This window comes from Odocoileus virginianus, chromosome 6, assembly GCF_023699985.2.
Source record: "Odocoileus virginianus isolate 20LAN1187 ecotype Illinois chromosome 6, Ovbor_1.2, whole genome shotgun sequence".
NCBI classification, from domain to species: domain Eukaryota; kingdom Metazoa; phylum Chordata; class Mammalia; order Artiodactyla; family Cervidae; genus Odocoileus; species Odocoileus virginianus.
The window spans coordinates 20,489,292-20,496,830 of NC_069679.1; the positions used below are offsets into that span (position 1 = coordinate 20,489,292).

The window sequence follows — 7,539 nt, forward strand, 5'->3', positions numbered from 1 at the left end:
ACATAGTGTCTTCATACCGCCTGAGAGTCCCCCTGCTTACCCAAACAGGGAAGTTTGCAGAATTCTAAAGAGGCTTTAGTCAATGCTCCTCATTTTGGCCTGGAATTAGGATCCTTTGAAAAGTTACACTCCCCCCCCCCCCCCACATGAAAGAATCCCTTCTTGTCAATGGGTGTTTCATAGGTCCCAGGGTCAGAAAGTAGGCTGATATACTAGGTAGCAAGCACCAGTCATCCTTCTTAACTAGGCCAGTGTCTGTCCACTTGAAATGGCTAATGTATGTACCTTTAGATTCCTTTCTCAAGCTTTTAATAACTGCAACCACCCCCCCAAATATGTTTCCTGTTTTCTCAGTGCTAAAAAAAGGGGGTTGCTTTTCTGTTTCCTTATATTGACACGAGGGCTTAGCTTTTGACAATTTAAACTCTGTAAGAAACCCTGGAATTTGGAACCATTGTCTTTATTCACTCATTAAGGAATAAAGTCCCTTTCCAACATAAGTAGACTTGAGGTCTAGACTGTGGGAGCCAGGAGTAGAGTTAGGCACAGAAACGCTGTGTTTTTGAAGAAACTCATCATAAAAATAGTGCAGAGGTGGAGCTGTTGCTTGTAAGGATAAATGAGTGGATACTGTTATGCGCTGAATTGTGTTTGCCCAGAACCCATTATATTGAAGCCCTAACCTCCAGTACTTTATGTAACTAGATTTGGAGACAAGACCTTGAAAGAGGCCCTGCATTTTGACCCTTGGCAAGTGTCAGCGTGATAAGAAGATACTGAAAGAACTAGAGGACCGTGGGGAAAAGGCAGTCCCTTCTGCTTGTTGGGTGTGCTGAGTGGAGGTGGGAGAGAGGAGAGTTGCAGAGTTCTCATAAAAAGAGGAGGGTGGGATGCTTCAAGAGAACAGCACTGAAACATGTATATTATCTAGGGTGAAACAGATAACCAGCCCAGGCTGGGTACATGAGACAAGTGCTCGGGCCTGGTGCACTGGGAAGACCCAGAGGGATCGGGTGGAGAGGGAGGTGGGAGGGGGGACTGGGATGGGGAATACATGTAAATCCATGGCCAATTCATTTCAATGTATAACAAAAACTACTGTAATGATGTAAAGTAATTAGCCTCCAACTAATAAAAATAAATAAATTAATTAATTAATGCATTTTGTGAAGCAGATGACATGGGGGCAGAGGTGGAAAGACACCAGGGGCACTCAAACATGAGCGTATACCATGTCGCTGGGAAAAAGCACCCGGTGTGAAAGAGGACAGAAAACATAGGGGAGGGTTCTGGGAAATAAGACCTGAAAATCAGGTTAGCACAGCTCGTGGAGGGCCTTGTGTGAAGGGTTTTGGATACTGTCATGTAGGCAGTAATGAAGGAAAATACATGATTTTTTAATATCTCAAAATTTCTTTAGTTTCTGCCCTATGTTTTTCTCACTTTCATTGCATATCTTTAGTCAGACTTTAAGTTCCTTCTCTCCGAGTCCACTAGGTTCCATCAGCCAAACTGCTCCTTAAAAGCCATCTTTTATAGAGGTTTAAGTGATTTTCAATTGACCCCCACCATTGAAAGGTAATGGATAGCCTTGATGTCCTAGACCCTGTGTAAGTTTTGTCACCAATTTGATGGATTTTGTAGGGCATGTCATTTTTGCAATTTGTTAAGTACTGACAATTATCACAGAGATCAGTCAAAGTATGTTGGGTTTCCAAAAAAACACTGACTAGTGAGCAAAATATGTTTAAAAGTTAATACATACCCCATCCTCTGGCCCGGGTGTATTCTCTCTCTCTCTCTCTCTGTATCTGAACTAAAATAACATCTATCAATCGTGGAACATGGCCAAATAGTTAAAGTTATGAGATTAACTGGAAATGCATGCCGTTTCTTGGAGAAGATTCAGGAAAATTTTTTACTGATTCATGTTTATATATTACAGGCAAAAATGGAAGTTACATTCACTCTTTATTCAAAATAAACCCCACCACTTACATGCAAATAGCTATACAGTACCTTTTGACTATGGTAGGGAAGCTAAAGGACACTGCAGAATACATATCTAAACAATTAGGTGATGGTAGAATGTGCTGAATGTCTAAAAATACAGAAATAGTCTTTTATCACCACATTTTCTGCTCCTGTGTCCTACTTGTAAATTAGAAGCAAAGGTACATGTCTCTCTAGCTGTCTCTTCAGCACACCAATTAAAAAAAGCTTTCATTTTGACCAAGAGTTAGTTTTCATGTTCTTAGGATTTACTCTTCTAATAAATTTTTTAATACATTATATAATTTTAATTGTAGAAAGGCCATTCTTGCAGAAGCAGTATCAATGAAGTGGTTAAGAGTAAGAGCTCTGGTGTCAGATCTTCCTGGTTCGAGTCCTTGTTCTTCAGTTTGTGGTGACCAATTTTTATCTCTGCACCATAGAGGATCACTGTGAGGATGAAATGAAATAATGCAGGTAAAGTGCATGCTTATAGCACAAGAGTGGATGAAACTAATAAGCTGCTATATAGAAAAGAACATTCTCTGCTAAATACTGGGCCTCAAAAGTGAGTTGATAGGGAGACCATATAGAATGCCAAATACAACTGTCATGTACAACTACAGCCTTTCTGGTCAGTGGACAAGAAATGATAATGATGAGGTAATTGGTAAACCATAATACCAGAAAAAAATCAACCAGTGACTCAGAAGAAGCTGACTTTACACAGCTCTAGCAGGAAGCTAAAAGTTCAGAGAGTTTGTGTTGCTAGGGAACATTTTTGAAATCTTGAAGGGAAACACATGTTTACATCTAGGTAGAAAGTCATTTGGGGTCTTATTGTTTAACAAAAGGCCTGTGAATTGCAGTATTAAAATCCTTAGGACAGCTTTGCCTCAGTGACGCAAAGATTTCAGAATGGTGATGAGAACAGTTAGTGTGGAGAGCTTGCTCCAGCATGCCACACGTGGATCATTTCTCCTCGGGGTAAACGTGTCACGGGCACCAGAACCAGTGCAGATGCCATCTTGTTCATCTCTGCCTCTAACGGGGTCTGGAACACTAAAATGCAAAAACAGAAGATGGTGAGTTTTCACTATTGACCTTGCACAGAGCAGATGCACAATTAATTGATAGCTGTTGAATACATTTATCTAGCATTTACCTCGGAGAAGGCAATGGCACCCCACTCCAGTACTCTTGCCTGGAAAATCCCGTGGATGGAGGAGCCTGGTAGGCTGCAGTCCACGGGGTCGTGAAGAGCCGGACACGACCAAGCGACTTCACTTTCACTTTTCATTTTCATGCACTGGAGAAGGAAATGGCAGCCCACTCCAGTGTTCTTGCCTGGAGAATCCCAGGGACGGGGGAGCCTGGTGGGCTGCTGTCTATGGGGTCACACGCAGTTAGACACAACTGATGTGACCTGGCAGCAGCAGCAGCAGTAGCATTTACCTACCACTGCAAAGTCAGTTTCGTTGGGGGTAGGACAAGGATAAAGACCCTTGTATCTCTGTGGGCCTGACACTCCGCACCCACTGTGTCTTCTTCTGCGGTATGTTTTCCCTGAGGAGTTCTCCATTATCACACCAAGTGGAGCCAATGTTAAAATATTTACCAGGTCTCCAACTCATCTCCTTTTTCATCTTAATAGAAATTCTACCTGTAACATGATTGAAATGAAAATGTCTTCCCCTAGATCTGAAAATGATGTTCAGGTTAAGGTTATTTAAAATTCGAAAAGAAATGCAATTCAAAAGAAATTCAAGACAAAATATAATGATAAATCCAGCAATATCAGAAGGCATTTGCTATTAATTTGGTGATGCTAATCATAGAAGTAAGACATGAGATATTACATATTATAAATGGTGATGAGAACACCATTTATGTGACTGGAAGAAATATTAAGTGTATGTTTTCATTAGTAAATAATAAAAGCATGAGAGGAAAACAAAACTCTTTTCTACCATCATCCAACTTTTTAGTACAATAAAAATTTCTCATATGGCAGAATTTCCTCTCTAAGCTGAGAAATTCTCTTGTAACTAAACTGTCATGAAGTTGCCACATTAGACTAATGACCTTTAGTTATAATTGGAATAATTGAATTTTAAATTGTCAAGAAAACGGAACTGAAATTCATAAAATTTGCCAAGAGAATAGCTCTTTGATATGCATTTGACAATCTGAAAAGTACGACAGCTTAAAAAAAGTGAAACTGCTCTTGCATTATCCAAGGGCAAAGCAAGCACTTGAATATTCTTTTTAAAAGCATTTCCCCCTCATGATCTCAAGATTAAAAAATTGCTCAGCCACTTTTGTTGAATTTGCAATACACTTGCTTTAAGTCTTCTTTTGGAGAAACATTTTATCAGTTAAAATTTTTACATGAATCCTGTACCCAATGTAAGAATCATTTATAGCTAACTTATTGTAATCACATTTAATGATATACTCACAATGATGCCCAATCTCCAGTCAGAGTATGGAAGAAATAAGTAATTATTTAACTAGGTAAAATTATAATGCATAGAAATTAAGTGTTTTAAATTTCTGTGGATTAAAAAGACTATCCATTCCTGAATTTATTCCACATTGAAAACTGTTGACACTAGAGGTAAGTATTGACAGAAGTAGGGCTGATCAATATTGAACCTTAAGGGTCAAAGGACTTCATGTTTGGTGTAATAAGCAACTTAGTTTAAGTATTACAGTATTTCAGTAAAGCAACAATTATTAAGGGTCAGGCAAGGTTTCTATTATAAACTCTAATTCAGGGAGGCTTGGGGATGTGTTGTTCCAGAGTCTCTAAAGGTATATAATAGTATGATTGAAGCAAGATGATAGTTTGGAAATAAACAAAGAGAAAGTAAGTCATTATACTCAAACTTGAAGAATTAAATTATTTCCATTCTTCAGATTTAAAACGCATCTTTTCTTACCATCTCCATGGACCTTTTATGAGATCTTTAAACCCAGGAAGCTCTAGATGAGAGGTAAATCTCTTTTGAGTTTTTAAGTGGCTTGAAATCTTTACTTTTGAAAATTATCTACCACATTCAAGTAGGCTGTAAATTATAAGTACAACCAAAGGGAGCTCTGTATCTGTTCAGCCAGATATGGTTCAATGAAATCTCAGAAACACCCTCTACACTTTCCATTTAGTTGTGTAGAACATTAGTAACACATGGGAATCATTATTTTTTACTCAAACATACTTGATCTTGTTGGCCTACTGAATTGCTTAAGGTTTGGTTTTTCAGCAAATCTGTTTATATAACTAAGAAATAGTGTCTTAATTATTTACACTAAAATTTGTGCTGTACCCATTGTGACTTAAACTTGCAAAAAGCAAACAATAAATTAAATATAATATATACCAATTCCTTTATAATAATAAAATAATACCGAAATAAATGATTACATAGAAGTATATATTGCTTGGCCTAAAATTTAACAACATAATTTTTAAAAAATAATAATTAGGGAATAAATTAACATGAAATAGTTTAAATTAACATGGAAAAGTTTAAGATTATGGAATTTGGGTTTGAAAGAAAGGCTGGCTTATCTGAACAGAGTGGGAGAGGCTAAAGCACTAACTCTAGTACTTTCTACCTATACTGAGCTCCATATAAGCACAATTTCTGAATCCTCAAGTCCTTCCTAGGCAGACACAAAGTGGTCTGCCCCCTTGTGACCTTTCTTCTAGAATTCAGAATGTATAGATACCTTCAAACAACAGAAGTGGGCATTGATCAGTCAAGGAAGAAGCCATGCGCTTTCAGTTTCCATTACATTAAACAAAATACTCATTAGTGCTTGGCATCTTCCCAAGCAGACGCAATCTAGGTGTCCACTGAGGCCTCATTGTGCAGTTAAGAAGTTTAAAAAGACTTTCTAGACATCAGCTAGGGACAATTAAGGAATGGATAAAACTACTCCAAGGTAAGAACGCTGAAATTACTGGAAACAAACACACATAGAATTTCAACTGTAAACTAGACAAACTATATTTATAAAGGTCAGATTAGACATTTAAGGAGAGAAGGACTAAAGAGCCCTCTGCTTCATCATCATTACTCTCCTTTAAGAAACCACAGTATGCCTTCCTATGGTAGTATCCAGTCATATTAAAAGAAAACCACATCTAGATATGTGGTAGCAAAAATAATGTGATGGAAACCTGTCATCACAACATAATTATTCCTATCTTTACTCAATAAGAAAACTAAGTGTTAGTATTACTAAGAGGTCATAATAGTGTAAGTTTGCTCTGAAATCCCTATCCATTAAAACTATGGAAAGTTTTATTGCCAAACATCCATTCCCAAATCCAAAATAGCTCCTAGAAAATTCTAGAGAGCAACTACTTGCATGCAGGTCAGACTTACAAAAGAATTTCCCCAAGGGTTTCCTTCCCTCCCTCTCTTTCTCCCATCCATCCTTTCATCCCACAAGCATTTGTTCAGTACTGTCTACCAGGCACTGTGCCAAGTGCAGGGGCTACAACAGTGAGTAAGACAGACAAGGCTTTAGGTGAACATGAAGTCACGGGCTAACACGTAACATAAAAGGTTTTATATACTCTGTTTCTTGCAGTGTTAAAATAACCTTATTTGAGAAATCTTCAGGGAAGACCAGTGTTTCAAAATTCATTCACGTTACCTGTCCCTCTTCTTCTTTAGGGGAATGGGAAGAAAGGCTTTTAATGGCAAAATTTCTCTTAAAGAGACATTTGTCTTTCTACTTTGACTGATACAGTCTAATCCACCAGAAAATTGTGGGAGCAAATGTTAAATATAAACTCTTCTCAAAAGGATGCTGTGTTATCTAGCCATGAGGAATGTATGAAAGATCATGCAAAAGAAGAGAACATATGCTTCACATGGACCTTGCAAACTTCCTTGAGTGCCACAACATACTCTTCCTGCTTTTTAACTCAAGGATACCATTCTATCAGTAGTTAACACAGATCTTTAAATCCCAGAGCTGATAATGCTTCCCAGCTACAGCTGGATGCATCTGACAAGCAGCATGTAGTAGGAAGCCTCACAGGGGATAAGGTTCCTAACAGTCAACTGAGAGTTCAAATCCCCTAAGAGGTGCCCCTGGTGTGCAGAGCACTTAACCCTTCGACCAGTACCAACATGACTATTCACAAATTATTGATGTCCCTAAATCCCTGGCAGATTGCAGACAGTTCTTATATCCATTGGAGCCCAAACATATGGCCACTAATGGGATGGATTAAAAAAAAACACATATACACATTCATTCTTTGCCACGTGAATATAAAGCCACTGAAATGCTAGAAGGTGATTGAACTGGATGGAACAGTGTTAAATACATGCTTAGCCTCATGTTATGGATCATTCCCATTGACATCTATCTGCTTCCTTGGTACAGTTTAATTAAAGCTGTCTGGAACAAGTCTGCTCTCTAAATGATTGCTGAGCAATGAAAAGGTGAAACAAGAGGAGGCTTGAGGCCTTTTGTGTGTGTGTGTGTGTGTGTGTGTGTGTGTGTGTGTGTAAAGCATTC

The 7,539-nt window shown here is 38.3% G+C and overlaps 2 long non-coding RNA genes across 2 annotated transcripts in view; one reads left to right on the top strand and one right to left on the bottom strand.

The window, feature by feature from the left end:
• Nucleotides 1-962, top strand: part of LOC139035599 (uncharacterized) — an 86,282-nt gene extending 85,320 nt beyond the window's left edge. Inside the window, exon 4 of the long non-coding RNA XR_011488215.1 lies at nt 706-962. This is a non-coding gene — a long non-coding RNA (uncharacterized lncRNA). The remainder of the gene's footprint in view (nt 1-705) is intronic.
• A 990-nt stretch (nt 963-1,952) lies between these two features.
• Nucleotides 1,953-4,925, bottom strand: LOC110128364 (uncharacterized). The gene is made up of 2 exons (XR_011488216.1): nt 3,158-4,925; nt 1,953-3,054 (listed from the first exon to the last, which is right to left on the bottom strand). It is a non-coding gene; the product is annotated as an uncharacterized lncRNA (long non-coding RNA).
• Between the last annotated feature and the right edge of the window lie 2,614 nt (nt 4,926-7,539).